We start from the raw sequence: 16,729 nt of genomic DNA, 5'->3' as shown, positions 1-16,729 counted from the left end.
TAAAACACCCAACCTACTGAGGTCTATTAAATGAAAAGGGGCAATTACATGACCTCTAAAATAACAATTTGAGAGGAGGCGATCTTGCACTCCTAATACACTTGTTTTTAAAACCTAATCTGGCTCTAGGCCACTAATGCAAGGGCTAATCCCATACTACAGAGGTGACTTTAGAAAAGAGCAATTGGTTTTACATTAACGAAGAATAGGTTGAGAAAATAAGTTCACCTCAAAACAATGTGAGTGGGAGCTCGAGAGGGTTAGCACTCTCTATCCCAATATGCAGCTTAAAAGAGAATAGATGAAAAGATTGGTTACATTTTAGGAAAAGGTTACATGGTGGAAACGCTTCGAACCCGCTCCGAGAGTTAAACTGCCAACCTAGCAAGAAAAGAAGTTATTAAGAGGCCATTACCTGGTGTTGAACAGCTGGAGAAGAAAGAGGCGTTTCCCGCCCCCTGCTATGTACTAAATACACTGAAAGATGGAACAGAAGTGGCCCGGAGACCCAAAAATCAGCAGTTTATATCCTCTCGCAGAAGTTTCGAGGCTTTAGGGGAATGAAAACACCCTCCCGCAAATTCTTTATTGGCTAGGGTACAGAAACATATCCAAGTTGGGGGAAGATACATCGGATTGGTCGGAAATAACTCAAAGAAATTCGGGATTGGATAAATCTAAAACAAGGGGAAAAAGAGGGTTATACAGCCAACTTGAACAATAACAGAAAGAAATTTAGCAAAGAACAAACATATGAAATAAAAATTTCTCCAACAAAATAGTTCTTTGACTCCGCACCAGGTTGCACTACTGGTGATCTTCAGTAGTGTCCTCTAGAAGAGAAAGTTCACACTTCTTACTTCAAGCGAAACAAAAACACATCAAAAATGACACAGTTCAAAAACTCAAAGTTTTCCATGTGGTGACGTCTTCAGAGAAAGTAGAGAATTAGTAGCGTAGATAAAGTTCAGACTTCCTCCAACAGAGGAGTTTCAACAGGCACACATTTTAAATTAGCGGAGTGGAGGTGTACCGCCCGGTACAGTAAGCACAAGTACTTATCATGGAGAATTACTGTTCGGAAAACGAAAGTTCGTACAGAATGACAGCAGCTCATAAAAGAAACAACAAAATCCTTGAGTCAGGATACACAATCATGAGTGGAAGTACTGGAGAGTGTGGAAGTTGCTAACCGCAAGACATCGGTTCCTTCTGGTTTGAAATCATATTTCTTGTCCGAAGCGGCGCTTTCAGAAGTTACATACAATGGTAGCCCACTTTCCACAGCTCTACAAATAGTTGATTAAAGAACGCACGCATTGCTTACAGAAACTGCAAACACAAATTTCACGTTCCTTGTCCATTGGCAAATCTAATGCTTTCAGGCTAGTGGCAAAACTTCTAAGTACCATGAGTATACAGTGTTAGAGTCCAGTCAAATGAGGATTAAACATGGAATGTAAGGTAAAAACGATTCTTTTGCATAGACCTTGGTTTATCGTCCTAAAGACGGCCTGAAAACTGTCATATGATATCGCAAGTAGTGACTAAATATATTAAAGGTCAAAGATCACAGAAATAGATTTTTTATCAAATACCTTACTTCCTGTGTGTCGTACATCGTCACAGATAATTAGACCATACGGAGAGTGGGAAGGGCGCAGCTCAACGCCACGTGTATGATGTTCTAAAAGTTAAAGTTAAAGAGTAACTCATCTATATATCCTGACAAAGTTACAATCAACGGTCAGTCAAAACTACTTGATATAAAGAAACGAAATGAAGGTCTTATTGGATATTCCGTCGCTAATGGGACACTAAATTGTTTAAATGAGTGTATCTAAAAACTTAACAGTAATTTTTGTTTTCGGAAAATCCACTGGGGGTGGAGGGGGGTGAAAAGAACTGAAAAGTGGGCTTGAATTTTTTTATAACGATACTTATGTCTCAAAAACTGAACATGATATACACGTGAAAATTGGTAAATGGAATCTTATTTAAAAATAAGGAAACAGATATTTTGTTGTTTTCTGAAAATCCGCTTAGGAGGGTGAAGAGAAGTGAAAATGCGGTAGAAGTCTTTTTATGAGGATACTTCTCCATATATATATACAAGACAATGTCCTGACTGATTGTCAATTAACTGGACATGAACAAGTAGGCAGCTACCGCCTGTGAGGGAATGAAACGAAGATAAAACACTGAAAATCAAAATATTGATTACTTCGAAACCATTCACCGAACAAAATTGAAATATCATTGAATGATTGCCCCTTTATGAACTGGATGCTAAATAACACAGGTTTAGAAACAAAATTCACCCTTAAGGGTTGAGTGGCGGTTAATACCCGAAAACAAATATAATTGTTCGATACACGAGGTTGAAATTTCACATAATGGTTTTCCTACGTGTCTTTGGTTTTAAATAAAAAGTGGTCTTAAAACAAAACACTCCTGCTGGGGGGGGGGTGTGAAGACTTATGAAAACGTTATACGTTCTTTCCAACCGTTTCATGTACAAATTTGAAATTTTACAAGAGTTTGGATGTCGTAGGTGTCAAATATGTTATAATTCAAAATGGTTCACGTAAGGTATTCGATCGAATTTCGGATTCGTTTTCTTTATTTCAAAATAGTAAAACGTATAACTGAAGGGGTTTAACTGAAATAATCTTAAACGTAGTACACGACTAGAGGAAGATATGTTGATACTCTATACGTATTCTTGCGCACGTTGAATGTCTACTTTAAAGATTTAGACCTCTCAAATTACCAATGAAATTCCACAAGCGGAATACGTAAAATAGGCCTAAGTATTAAAGGAGGTTCCTATCAGTTCGGTGCTGCCCTCTGTGCACACAAAATTCTATGTCTTCGATTTTAAATAAGAAATGGTCTTAACACAATACACCCGTAAGGATTTTTTTACCGCGGGACGGGGGTGTGGGGTTCGAAAACATTGATTTCTATGAAATCTTTAGAATTACAAAGTTTACATTTCAAATGACATCCGAAGTGTTGAATCCCTCAGAGAGTTACGTGGGGAGTTGAGATCCCGCTTAACGAACGAAGACAACTAGCGGTATGTATTTTAAATCCCAGGTGCGAAACAGGATCTTTTTAAACATTTCACCCCCAAGATGTTAAATGGGGTTAGCGCCGGAAACGAAAGTATTGATCCCTCCTTACAAAGTTGTAATTTAACGAGAAGGTCCTAGGTGTAAAGTATCGTATAACTCCTCTGCGGGGTTGGAACAACATCCATACTTCCGAAACCGTTAACATTTTATTTGAAGGGTGGTCTTCTGTCACAGATATTAAAAATTATTTAATAACATTCGCCCCATAAGGAAACCTTTATTTCTCCATTACTGTTCGCGCACAAAATAAAATTTCACAGGTTGGTCGCTTTTACGTCCTAGATGTCAAAATGAGATAGGGTTTAGAATATTCCACTTCCCGCGTGTGGGATTCAAATGAGTGTTATATCAGAAGTTAAATAATCATTCCCAAAAACAGTTTGACGTACGAACTGAGGTTCAGCTGACAGTGGACTCTCCAAATGTAAAACTTGGAATAATAACTATCAGCTTAAAACTCCAAACGAAGCTCGTCAATAAGAAACGTATACGTTATTTAAGTTAAATATTTAAATAACGAGATGCATGCTGTTAAGCGGTGGGTAGGGCGGCCGCAGCTGCTTTTACTACACTCATGCATTCTTCTCCGGGATTGTTTCTTGTCATGCCGAGCATTTGATAAAATAAAAACCTGAGAATCGTCAAACGAAAAAGTAATAATGAATCATCAATCTTCGTCGTAATTACAATATTAATATTCTCTTCACCGGCACCTGCTATCTCTAAGCTCTTTCAACACAGAAGGTGAATCTTGCTTGCTTTTTGATTGGAGCAGACATTTTTCATCCTGTGGAGGAGTTTGAGTTTCAGAAGGATCTGTTTACTACTTGTTTTCCAAAGTCTACGCCGCTTTCCTCTTCTCTGCTTCTTTTCAACAGAGAAATGTGCTTCGGATTAAAACCGGCAGAGGCACTGCGCCTCTGTTTCCGTGTTCAAGCTGATCGCATTTTACGTGTATGGCGACATTATTTTTGACATTGCTAGGGGAAATTTGTTCTTCTTTATAACGCGGTAATTAGTTGATTGTCTCCGGGCAATGTAGAATATCTTCCATGTTGTTATCAGAATGTTTCGTTATTGTAGAATCTATAACTTCTAAGGATAGACGACGTATAAGAAGCCAGATGCTTTCATGACACTTCACGGCTCGCACATCATTCTCTCCAGCCCGGGCGTTAACAGTGTTTTCAAAATTAACTTCAGGACGTCAAATGGGGAGTGTGAGCCACTTGTAGCTCCAGACCCGATGTTGACTAGACGGTCTTCTAGCGTGTAAAAAGTTATCTAACTCCCCAGCTACTTCCCATCAATATTCATGCAAGCTGTTTTGCTCGGTACGCAACAGTAATCCCATCCATCGGAGATGAAAGGCAGCAGGAGATACTAATAACATCACAGCAATGGTCAGTGTAATGTTACTGTTCATCAGTTTTATGAGCTTTCGATATTGTAGGCCTTCACGTTTAGTTACCTCCGACTCTGGGATATTACGGCATCTAATGTAAAGTGAGTCCTTCCTTCTCGTTTGTCTTATTCTTCAAGGGATCGTTTCTCATTTATATAATGCTCTTGACACTTCTTCCTTCTCGATACGGACCGATGACCACCTGATACAGTTCCATGCTCGGCACAAAGCAACAAAAGTCTAAGTTCATGAACTCTGTTATCATAGTCGGTACGAGGGACAAGGGATAGCTGCCCTGGAACGAAGGGTATCGTACTGTAACGCTATTAAATTTATCTTAGGCTAACATGCTTGGAAAGAGTGTTTCTATAACTTTTGTGTTGTAGTACTTTGCGATAGGACCACTTGAAAATTAAATTTAAGCGGCTTCCCCTAAACTACTACTTGATCCAGCGTGAGCCCAGGCGGTAGAGCCTAATTTACTCAGACAGACAGACGGACGTCTGTACCAGGAAACGTATCCATACAGGCGATATCCGACAGCAAGACTTTCAGCAGTGTTGCAAGACGTGTTATTCACCTGTCTGGAAGAGAACTGCAACATGTGGTGAGAATGAGGAGGACACCAGTACACGGGCAATTGCACAGTACTTGAACATCAGACAGTCGTCCGTATGGCGAATACGTAAATATCATCCTTACCATCCACAGCTACACCAAGACCTCCACGGGCGACATTTCGAAGCTCCGATGATTTTCTGTCAGTGGTTATTAGGAAATGTGGAAAATGTTGCAGCCATTGTTGTCGAAAACCTTGTTCTCGGACGAATCGTGATTCCACAGTAATGAAATCGTGAACCACCACTACATGCACTGTTGGATTGCTGACGACCCTCAGTGGGTGCGACAGGCAGTCTATCAAGTGCAGGTATTTCTCTGAGGGTCATTTAAGAGGCACACGCTCCCGGCATGAACACGTGCTTTTACTGGAGGATGTGCCAGTTAGAGATTGTTTAACGATTTGGTCTCAACAGGATGGAGCTCCACCATATTCGATGTCGCCATCTGCATGAGACACTTCCAGGAGGTGTTCCTTGGCCCCCCAAGTCACCAGATTTAACGCCTTTGGACGTCTTCCTGCTGGGGAATTTGAAACTTGCCTGCCCTTAACAACTACGCTGTAGGGGTGTACACGTGCCCACAGCGCACCGTTGTGTAATAACATCTTCCTATGGTGATATCTGTTTGTGTTTGGAACTTGTCAGAAGAGAAAATTGCGTGTTTGTCTTTTGCTATGTTTCCTGATGGCCCCAATCCCTTCACTGTTTAGGGCACAACTGTTTATTGTTCAACCACTCATCACTAACTTACTGACTTCCTCCAACTTGCTCAAGTTTTTATTTTACTGAATACTGAATTCATGTCACTGAACTACTGTGCAAGTTACTGAAGTCAACTGGACAAAGTACTCACCTGCTGCTCTGACGAAATGTTGCCAATTGCAACTCTCTGTTTTCGTTGTTTGCTGTTCTGGCATTGTTCGGACGTTATTAGCTCACAATATTTAGGATTTCTTCTACATATTTCTCTCTGACGATCTTTTATTTATAGGTCTGTGCACCTCCTGGCTAGTGACAAAGACCATTGATGTTTAGCTACTCGAACGGAGTTTCGTGTCAGCCATTGGTTCACATTGTTTAGAACTTCTTGTTGTTTGGTGACTGTGTGTACTGCGCATGACGTCTTGAGCCAGTTCCAGTAGGCAGCGCACAGTGTCCACGGAACACTGACCGTACCATGCACGGTTCAGGACGGCGATTCCTTCCAAGTGCTGTTGCGAACGTATTGCATTATGGAAAACACATCAAAAAAGAGAAGGAGTCGAGAATATCTGCAATCCTTTAAGGACTGGGAATTGCAGTTCTTTTTTCACGCCCGACGGAAACAATTCTAAATGCTTATTACGCCATCGCACTATCGGCGGAGACCGGAAATTTACTGTCGAGCGCCACGATAACGCTGTCCACAATGAAGAATGTGCCACGTTAGGCGAAACAAGGCTTAGGGATCTGAAAACACGTGATCGCAGTCAGCAGGCAGATTCCGACGTAAGTTAAACAGCGGAAAACACATTTTTTAAAATGCAATCTTCTGTAGCTCACATCCGCACAGTGTCCTTCTCTTCTATTAACAACATGGCGCTGAAAATAGCGGGATTGGGAAAGCTATTAGCAAATGGCGAAATAGTGAAAGAGTGTTTGGTTCACACGTCGCGCCTGTGACATAGCTAGTGATGTACATGGACAATAAATTAACGAGGTGACGAATTTCGTCGCCTTTTCAACCGCCTTGGTAAGTCCACAGGTATATCGGATACTGCACAGTTAGTTGTTTATTTCCCAGAAGTGGACAGTAACCTCCGCGTTGCAGAGGACCTCTTAGATATGGTGTCCATTATCAACACCACCACGAGTATAGACATCCTTAGAGCCGTAGAAGATGTCATCGATGCAGTCGGTTTTGATTGGAATAAATTGGTATCGTATACGACCGGCAATGCGAGGCAACAGAAACGAATTCAATGCCTTGTTACGATATAAACTTGGGTGCAATGAGACAACGTTGGCTGGCGTTCATTGCATTTCGCACCAACAAGCCCTTTGTGCGAAGTCAGCCAAGTTATGGGATATCATGGAAGTTGTTGCTCGCACTGTAAACTACCTAAGGTCCCACGGCTTGACGCACCGGTAGTTTAGGGAATTTCTGAGAGAAGACGACGAAAAGTGCCACAATGTACTACAATGACGTTCGTTGCCTTTGCCACCTTTTTTAAACAGAGACTCGCTGTAGTTACCTTCTTAAATGAGAAAATAAAATTACGAGTCAAAATTAGGAGATCGTCAGTTGATAGCACACCTTTCGTTCCTGGTTAATATTACTAATCGTATGAATGCTTTCAACGTTGCTATGCAAGGTGAAAATAATGTAATATCTTACATGGTCGAGAAAGTGGAAGCATTCAATAGAAATCTTGTACTTTGGGAAAGCCTTCTGAAATGCGGGAACGTTGGACTCTGTTCGTGAAGAATATGTTTCAGTGACCGTAGACATGAAGAAACAATTTGCAGAACGATCTCGTCTTCTACAAACATTGCGAGACCATTCACTGTTTCAGTCCATGATGCTCCTGTTCACCTGCCGCACGTCTTCGAGGTAATTTCTTCCTCGTCAAATGTATGAACATTTTCCACTTTCCACGCCTCCATTGCGAGGCTGCTAAGGCTCTGGTTCAACATATGTCTGTGAGAGGTTTTTTCCTGTAATGAAACTTCTGCGAGATTACCTGCGCTGTCCGCGTGTCGTACGTTTCCGCCGGACATTGGTTTCTTCATTACGTCGACAAACCGTTCAAATGGAAGTGTCGGGAGTGTCGAAGCACAAGTTCGGTTCGCGGCAAGCAAGTATTTTGATTTGACTCCCGTAGGCAACCTGCGCGTCGTGATGAGGATGAAATGATGATGAATTCGACACATATACCCAGTCCACGTGGCAGCGAAGTTAACCAATTATGGTTAAAATTCCCTACCCTGCCGAGAATCGAACCCGGAACTCCTGTGTCCAAAGGCCAGCACGCTAACCATTCAGCCTTGGAACCGGACGACAAAGCGTTGATATGATACAACAGCATTTCGTACGTGATATCTTGTTAAAGAGAATGTATTGCCACAGGTTTACTCAAACAAGAGCATATATTTTCTTGTTGTATATGACGTACAAATCACAATAAAATAATGCGCGATGTGAAGGGGGCCAGTTCATTGCTGATCTCTTCTCTTCACTCCAAGGTTAAATGAATAAATCTTATTCCAAGTAATGTCTTGATTTACACTGTACAACACAAAATGTAGGGACAAAGTCGTGAACATTTTTGATAAAGAGAGACAATCCTGATAAATCGGGCGACATGCGAGGGTTCTTGCAGTCCACGAAAGGAGGGAAAGAAGCACCGGACTGTTCGAGGACCAGCTCGTCTCCATGTGTGGTCTGGTGATCCACCACGGTCAAGGTATGGTGCCTCAAGGCCCATATAGCTCCGTGATCGCTCGAAACCTGGCATTTCCGAGTTCTTGAAAGTTCATCTTGCCGCCATACAGTTTCTATTGAGCTCATTTGGGCTCAGTTCAAAGGTTTCGTAACAGTCAAACTTTTAGTAAAAGAGGGGTAAAAGCCCTAAGTGAACATGTGAATCACGTGAAGGGAAGCCAGATGCCTGGGTGAAATGATCAGGTACTTTGTTATTTCCTGTCAGTTTGAGTTCATTTAGCAGCTTTGATAGCAAGTGCTGTATTGTTATTAAGTCCATTGTCATTTGTCCTCAATTCGTAGCATCAGCCAAGTTATGTTTTTGTAAGTGCGAGATTCGCTATCAGTTACTTACCTAGTGTATGTCGCACCCTTCAATACCTGTCTTAATGGCAGATTGTGCAATGAGTGTGGTACGAAAATGAGCCTTTCTAGGATCAAATTGAGTCAGTAGGTAAGAAATGCAAGAAAATTGAATGTCAGGTAGGGGTTACAAAGCTGGATCAGGTAGATCATTTCAAGTATTCTCCCAGGATGATGATATAGTCAGATTGTTCTCAGGCCAATTTCGGTTTATGGGAGTGAAAGCTGGGTTGACTCAGGTATATTATTCATAATTTAGAAGTAAGAGACCGGGCGAGTTGGCCGTGCGCGTTGAGGCGCGCGGCTGTGAGCTTGCATCCGGGAGATAGTAGGTTCGAATCCCACTATTGGCAGCCCTGAAAATGGTTTTCCGTGGTTTCCCATTTTCACACCAGGCAAATGCTGGGGCTGTACCTTAATTAAGGCCACGGCTGCTTCCTTCCAACTCCTAGACCTTTCCTATCCCATCGCCGCCATAAGACCTATCTGTGTCTGTGCGACGTAAAGCCCCTAGCAAAAAAAAAAAAAAAATAAGAAGTAAGAGACGTGAAAGTAGCGGGAATAATTGCTGGTACAAACAAGTAGGAACAATGATAGGAGGATGGGTTACCTAGGAGGGCAAGAGAAGTAGAGGGAGACAAAGAGGACGTTGGTTAGACTCAGTTTTCAATAATTTAAACATAAGAGGTACTTAACTAAACGAGGTCACAGTACTAGTTACAAATGCAGGGTCTTGGCGGCGATTAGTAAATTCATAGAGGATTGCAGACTGAACGCTGAAAGGCAAAATGGTCTATAATGATAATGCATGATGTATGAATGTCTGTATGAATGTATGTATGTAAGTCTGTATATTAAAATAACTTTTTGTGCTTTTATCTGAGAGTGAATCTTTAAAGAAATGCTTCGCGGGGAATATACATCTATACAGTGCTTCGTCTGAACTGATTCCGTAAACATATAAAAATACTGCTGCTGTTTATAACAGTTTTGTAAGTTGTAAAAATGAAGTTGAATGCCTTCCTATAGGAGAGGCTGCCTGGCCGAGGCGGTAAAGGCGTGCTCGGTTTGCCCGGAAAAATGTGGATTCGAATCCTCGTCAGGAAGTCATAAAATTTAAGAAACGGGATTTCCACTTCCGGAGGTGCATATGGCCCTGAGGTTCACTCAGCCTACACCAAAAATGAGTACCAGGTTAATTCCTGAGGGCAAAGGTGCCGTGGTTAACAATGGTGGAGGCCTTAACCTTCCACTCCTCCAAGGGCCTTCATGGCCTGTACGAAGGTGACTTTGTTTTGCTTTGCCTTCCTATAACTCATATATTATCAATATTTACGTAATTGTTCTATTGAAAATATCAAATTGTAATTCGGCTCGTCTATTGCTCTTGGTTGAAACACGTGCCAGGCAGTGGGAGTGAGCACCTTTCACCTTTGTCGTACGGGTCACCGCAGCCCATTGCATTCGTGAACCTCAGTCATCATCTGGTAACTGAAATCTTCCTTCGATTCTGCAAAAAAAGAAAAAAATACAGTAGGTCTTTTTAGACGTTTAGAGAGTTGGCACTTGTCAATGAATAGCGTCATATTTAAAATCTTAGACTTGAGATTTCTTCATATTTAGTCATTCTTCAGGATGAACGAAAATTTGATTTAAAACAGAAGAAAATTTAGTTTTAAATATTAAAATTCATATGTTCGCCGTTAATTTCTGGACTGAGTTGTTCTCCAGCGAGTTGTTCTGTGGCTGACACTCGTGAGCTGTTCTCCAGCGAGTTGTTCTGTGGCTGACACTCGTGAGTTGTTCTCCAGCGAGTTGTTCTGTGGCTGACACTCGTGAGTTGTTCTCCAGCGAGTTGTTCTGTGGCTGACACTCGTGAGCTGTTCTCCAGCGAGTTGTTCTGTGGCTGACACTCGTGAGCTGTTCTCCAGCGAGTTGTTCTGTGGCTGACACTCGTGAGCTGTTCTCCAGCGAGTTGTTCTGTGGCTGACACTCGTGAGCTGTTCTCCAGCGAGTTGTTCTGTGGCTGACACTCGTGAGCTGTTCTCCAGCGAGTTGTTCTGTGGCTGACACTCGTGAGCTGTTCTCCAGCGAGTTGTACTGTGGCTGACACACGTGAGCTGTTCTCCAGCGAGTTGTTCTGTGGCTGACACACGTGAGCTGTTCTCCAGCGAGTTGTTCTGTGGCTGACACTCGTGAGCTGTTCTCCAGCGAGTTGTTCTGTGGCTAACACTCGTGAGCTGTTCTCCAGCGAGTTGTTCTGTGGCTGACACTCGTGACCTGTTCTCCAGCGAGTTGTTCTGTGGCTGACACACACACGTGAGCTTTTATCTCTTACTTCTACTTCAGTGAAACTCGAAAGCCTTCGTCCAAATGATATGCTATACTTTGACCTTAATAAGAGCATTATAAATAAAAGAGATCCATCTGAAATGTGAATCTGGAGAAGAAAGACGAGGACTTGCTGGACTGAGGAAAGGCCAGGGTCGGCCAACTGGCTGGCGTGTGACGTAAGAGCGCAGCCGGTGTCGTAGAGTGCAACGAAGAGACACCCTCGCTTTGTAGTAAACACGTGCATGCTGGTGGCTACGGCTTTTATAGACACTTTTCACAAGAAGCCACACAAATCCTTCTTGTTTACAAATTTATCTCTTAGTTCTCTATCACACTGGAAATACAATAAATCTAATTGTAGGTCTAGATCAACGTTATCTGCAACATCTAAAAATGGCGTGGTTAAAATTTGAATAAACGTTTCCAGACACTCCAAACTGTAAAATCTAGGATCAAATTCCGAATAAAGGTTTTTTATGATTTTGGCATACCTATCAATATCCTCAGCCGTATGGTACAGTACATACGTACGGACGAACCGGTCACATCTCGGTGCGAGGAGCTATCTACGCCTCCGATCTTTTTATCTTTATTGGAAGATCTATATTTATTTGTTGAAAATGATAGGATTGCTACAGCTAAATATTTAGTTTGTAGAAAAGAGCTACAGTGTGTAAAAATATATAATTTACAACACCACTACAGTTTGTATCACGCTGCAGATTATGATCAGTATCAAGGCGAGGAAAGGGTACGTGTAATTACAGAACTAAAAGGTAAATTAAATAACCATGTCTAGCATTCGATCAGTGAGTCAGCAGTTCGACTGAGTTATAAAATTTCATATTTAATTGCAAATAAACTTAAACCGTTCAGTGGTGGTGAATTCGTAAAGGAATGTTTAATTCTAGCAGGTGAGGAGTTTTGTCTAAATATCATTCAAGAGTTCGAAGTTACCAGCTTGTCCGCGCACACAGTGTCGACAAATATTCAAGGCGTATCTGATGATGGTCCGCCTCTGTGGTGTAGTGGTTAGCGTGATTAGCTGCCATCCCCGGAGGCCCGGGTTCGATTCCCGGCTCTGCCACGAAATTTGAAAAGCCAACTGAGGTCAACTGAGTAGAGGTGGGTTCGATTCCCACCTCAGCCATCCTGGAAGTGGTTTTCCGTGGTTTCCCACTTCTCCTCCAGGCGAATGCCGGGATGGTACCTAACTTAAGGCCAAGGCCGCTTCCTTCCCTCTTCCCTGCCTATCCCTTCCAATCTTCCCTTCCCTCCACAAGGCCCCTGTTCAGCATAGCAGGTGAGGCCGCCTGGGCGAGGTACTGGTCATGCTCCCCAGTTGTATCCCCCAACCAAGAGTCTGAAGCTCCAGGACACTGCCCTTGAGGCGGTAGAGGTGGGATCCCTCGCTGAGTCCGAGGGAAAAACCAACCCTGGAGGGTAAACAGATGATGATGATGATGATGATGATCTGATGATGTCCAACTACAATTATCACAATTGATAAAAAACTTCCTGGCATACTCCTTAGCAATTGACTAGGGCACAGATATTTCTGACACCGTCCAGCTAGCCAATACTAGGGGTTGACAAAACTTTACAATTTGGGAGGAAATATTGGATTTAGTGCCTATGAAGAATACGACGAAAGGCATCGACATTTTCAACTGCATTGTAAGTGTTGTTGAAAATGCTTCTTTGCCATGGAACAAACTAGTTTCAATAGCAACAGATAGTGCACCTTCTGTGGTAGGGCGCAATTCTGGAGTAGTTTGGCTCATGATATATTTTTTTAAAAGGTTTCCCCGATTGCATAGGTTTGCAGCGAGAATGTTGATTATTTTCGGTTCCACGTATGCCGGTGAATGAATCTTTTCTATTTTAAATCAACAAAACCAAAACATTGAAGCCAGTTGTCAGATCACGATTTGAAGTGTGTTCTTAAAGTTAGTGTTTCCTCGAACATTAACTCCAAATATTGCAAAACTACTAAACGAAACAAGACAAAAAATCAAGGAAACCCGCGAGTGGCAACTGAGTATCGATGTCATGAGATAAAACGTATGTTTTGAGTTTACATATTACTTTCTGTACTATTTTTGTTCTAAAACTGTGTTGTTTGTTACTATTAGCACTATTTTTACAGTGGGTGATATTGTAGAAATTCGGAAGATTCACCGGAGAAAGCAAGTTTAGTTTGTTTTGTAGAAATAAGGTTGCTTTATAACTTTTATGCTACTTCAAAACAAAGTTACGTTACAATAAATTATGTGGAGAGAAATATGTACTACACATAACCGCATTGTACTACTGCAGCCCTTGGGCCTCCCCCTAGGAATGACGTTGTGTTCCCCTCGCCCGTCTAGTCATCACTTCTCACTTACAGTACTAAGTACTTCGTTTCGCTGCCCGAGCAGAGTGTGTGACGTGTTACCTGACATCACACGTACACGCAGTTGGCTGACCCTGTGTTAAGCAATGAACACCGGAGACAGATAAAGGATATGGAAAGAAGGGAGATAAAACTTATGGGTCATATCGTGATACAGAATGACTTCCTAGTAAACATCTTTGAAGGAAAAATACTAGAAAAGAAAGGAAGAGGAAGACCAAGGAAGACATACTTGATGGGATGTAGACTACAACGAAGTGAAAACAACAGGAGAATGGTTGCAGCATTTAGTGTATGATGATGATGCCTGTAATGAGAATATTGAGGTGTTACACGATAACTGTCAGAAAATGTTTTCTGATATTCTAAGGTTTATGGGTGGGGCGGTGCTCGAACAAGTGGCGATGAAGTGTACGCGCTCCAGCGTGCGGAAACTCGTGGGGACCATTTCTTAACTCGATAAGAAACATGACGAGAAAGTAAACGAATTCACAGAAAATATTAGAATATACGGCTGCACGAGCTATGAAGCCATACAAGGTAAGTGTAGCACAAGAAGCGTTGTTCCGTTTACGTGGGAGTTTTTGGACGCAGAATAATGGATAGTGAAGCACAGAAAAACGCCACTAGCATAGGGGATCCTCTGCGTGACGAACGGATCGGAGTATGGTGTGCAATGATTGGACACAGAAAAATAGGATCAACTATTTCTGAGAGCACCATTAATGCAGAAAGATGCTAAGATACTATACTCAAACCACGTTGACTCGCTGTCATCTGACGTGATGATATGTTTACGATCATTTGATGTCCCAAAGGGGAATTTCACACAATTTTCTTACAAGAAACACACCGTGCTATTCCATCAATCAAGCTCATTCGAATTGAGGCGGACGCGATTACTAGTAATGGAGTTAAACACAATAAACAAATTACGTAAGATATCAAGTAATTGAGAGTGACGCAAAGACGAAATGGGCTGGCAGTGACCAAGACAAAATTGATATTCGAATTGTTAACGACAATAGTGATTGAGATTACAAATGAAAGCCTAACTCAACTGCATGGACGTGTTCTGAAGAAGAAGGAGTAAAATCGCGTCAAATTCTTAAAAATTGAGAAGAAAATAAGACAGAAACGGTATTTAAAGGACACATACAAGCCTACAGCAAAGGAACACATACAATACGGCACATCGCAGTGGCAAACGAGAAGAGCAAGGACAAGGCCGTGTTAGATCTGATAGACACATTGCTAGCATACGAGGGAATCCAGTTATATAATTCATGTTAGAAGGCTTTGAAACTGTTATAATGTGGCATATTCTGTATTTTCAACAGACTTTTTGAAAGAAACTATGTCTTGCTAAAAAGATTTGGAGTCGATTATGCGTTTAGTCAACACAACGGTCCTCACGGCCATTATCCTTGACTTTCTAGACCGGGTCAATGATGGAAAGCGAATAAAAATACCTTCGTGGTTTCTCGGGTAGCCCGAACAAACACAGGCAGACACTCATCTGAATCTTAGCCGTGGCTTCTTTTTTAGGAAAAACCGATGAGTTGAGAGGTGTCAGGGGGGGAAACGGAGGTCAGAAGTTGGTGAACCTCAGGGGTTTTCTCAGCCAACTGCAGACATCCCAAGAATTTTGTTATCTACTCTTCGACTATGTCAACCTTCAACGAGTTCTGGCAGCATACAGCTGAAAATAACTACACACTTCTCAGCACTCGTCCAAATGATGGGTTTGCGATAAAAAGTTAAAATTGAGTAGCACCAATTCAGCCCCGAGCCTATCGGAACCCCTCTCCGACATGTATGAATTCTGCTCCAAGTAATTTTTTTTACTCAATTTTTGATTGTACCGAAAGTGTATCGTATTCTACTTTACCTACACAAGTTGCAAAGCTTGATGATGTATGAGTTTGTGTTGATTGTATCCAAAACCATTAATTGTTCAAATATAATTTATTTCGAAACAACAGCACATTTACCGTATTCACAAATTATGAGGAAGTGTAAATAAACCTTGAGCTATACTCTTCATTTCACAATTATTAAGTACCGGGCGAGTTGGCCGTGCGGTTAGGAGCGCCCACCTATGTGCTCGCATCCGGGAGATAGTGGATTCGAGCCCCACTGCCGGCAGCCCTGAAGATGGTTTTCCGTGGTTTCCCATTTTCACACCAGGCAAATGCTGGGACTGTACCGTAATGAAGACCACGGCCGCTTCCTTCCCACTCCTAGACCTTTCCTGTCCCATCGCCGCCATAAGACCTGTCTGTGTCGGTGCGCCGTAAAACAAATGACTGTTTGTTATTTTCTGGAACATTTCAATGTCGGTGCGCTCTGTAAACGTTTCTATATTTGGAAGATCAGGAGGACTTACAATGCGAATGCAAAGTTTGACAGGCGTTCGTAGTGCGCCGCTACCCATGTGTGCTAGGTCACAGAGAGCAGTTCCTTTCTTCTCCGGTCTGACATAACGGAGCCACCTCCCTTGTACTCTGTTGGCTCGACTACTGATGGGATATTCTCATTTTATTGAAGCGACTCATCTCATTCCCTCCACGTTCATGGATCGTCATGACACATTAGAGTCACCGTTCCTCACCGCGTCATCAAGCTTTCGCACTCATGTAGCATAAAGTTCTGATGTTACAAAGCCACTGACAAGTCTACTGAGCTGTCACCCACGTGGCAGACTCGTCTAGTCTTTCCTTAAAAATCTTAGAAACTTACAATGTTCTGATTCAACATATTTTAGTTAAATTATTGCGTGAGTCAATGAAATACTCACCCTCCACGTACACCAGTGGTCTCGTGATTCAATGATTTGAGAGAATACCGCACGGTTCTTCCCAACATAAAACAGATCATTTTAAGTTGTCATCAGCATGACTCATAGTCATAGAGTAGGCTAGAGAACTGAGTTGTATTAATTGTGCAATGTCGGCTAAGTTCATTAAACTAAGTGTACCCGCTCAAAACCTGAGTCCCAACCAGCAT

The sequence above is a fragment of the Anabrus simplex genome, chromosome 3, assembly GCF_040414725.1.
Source record: "Anabrus simplex isolate iqAnaSimp1 chromosome 3, ASM4041472v1, whole genome shotgun sequence".
Lineage (NCBI taxonomy): Eukaryota > Metazoa > Arthropoda > Insecta > Orthoptera > Tettigoniidae > Anabrus > Anabrus simplex.
The sequence above is the reverse complement of the archived record's forward strand: the minus strand, read 5'-3'. Positions refer to the sequence as shown.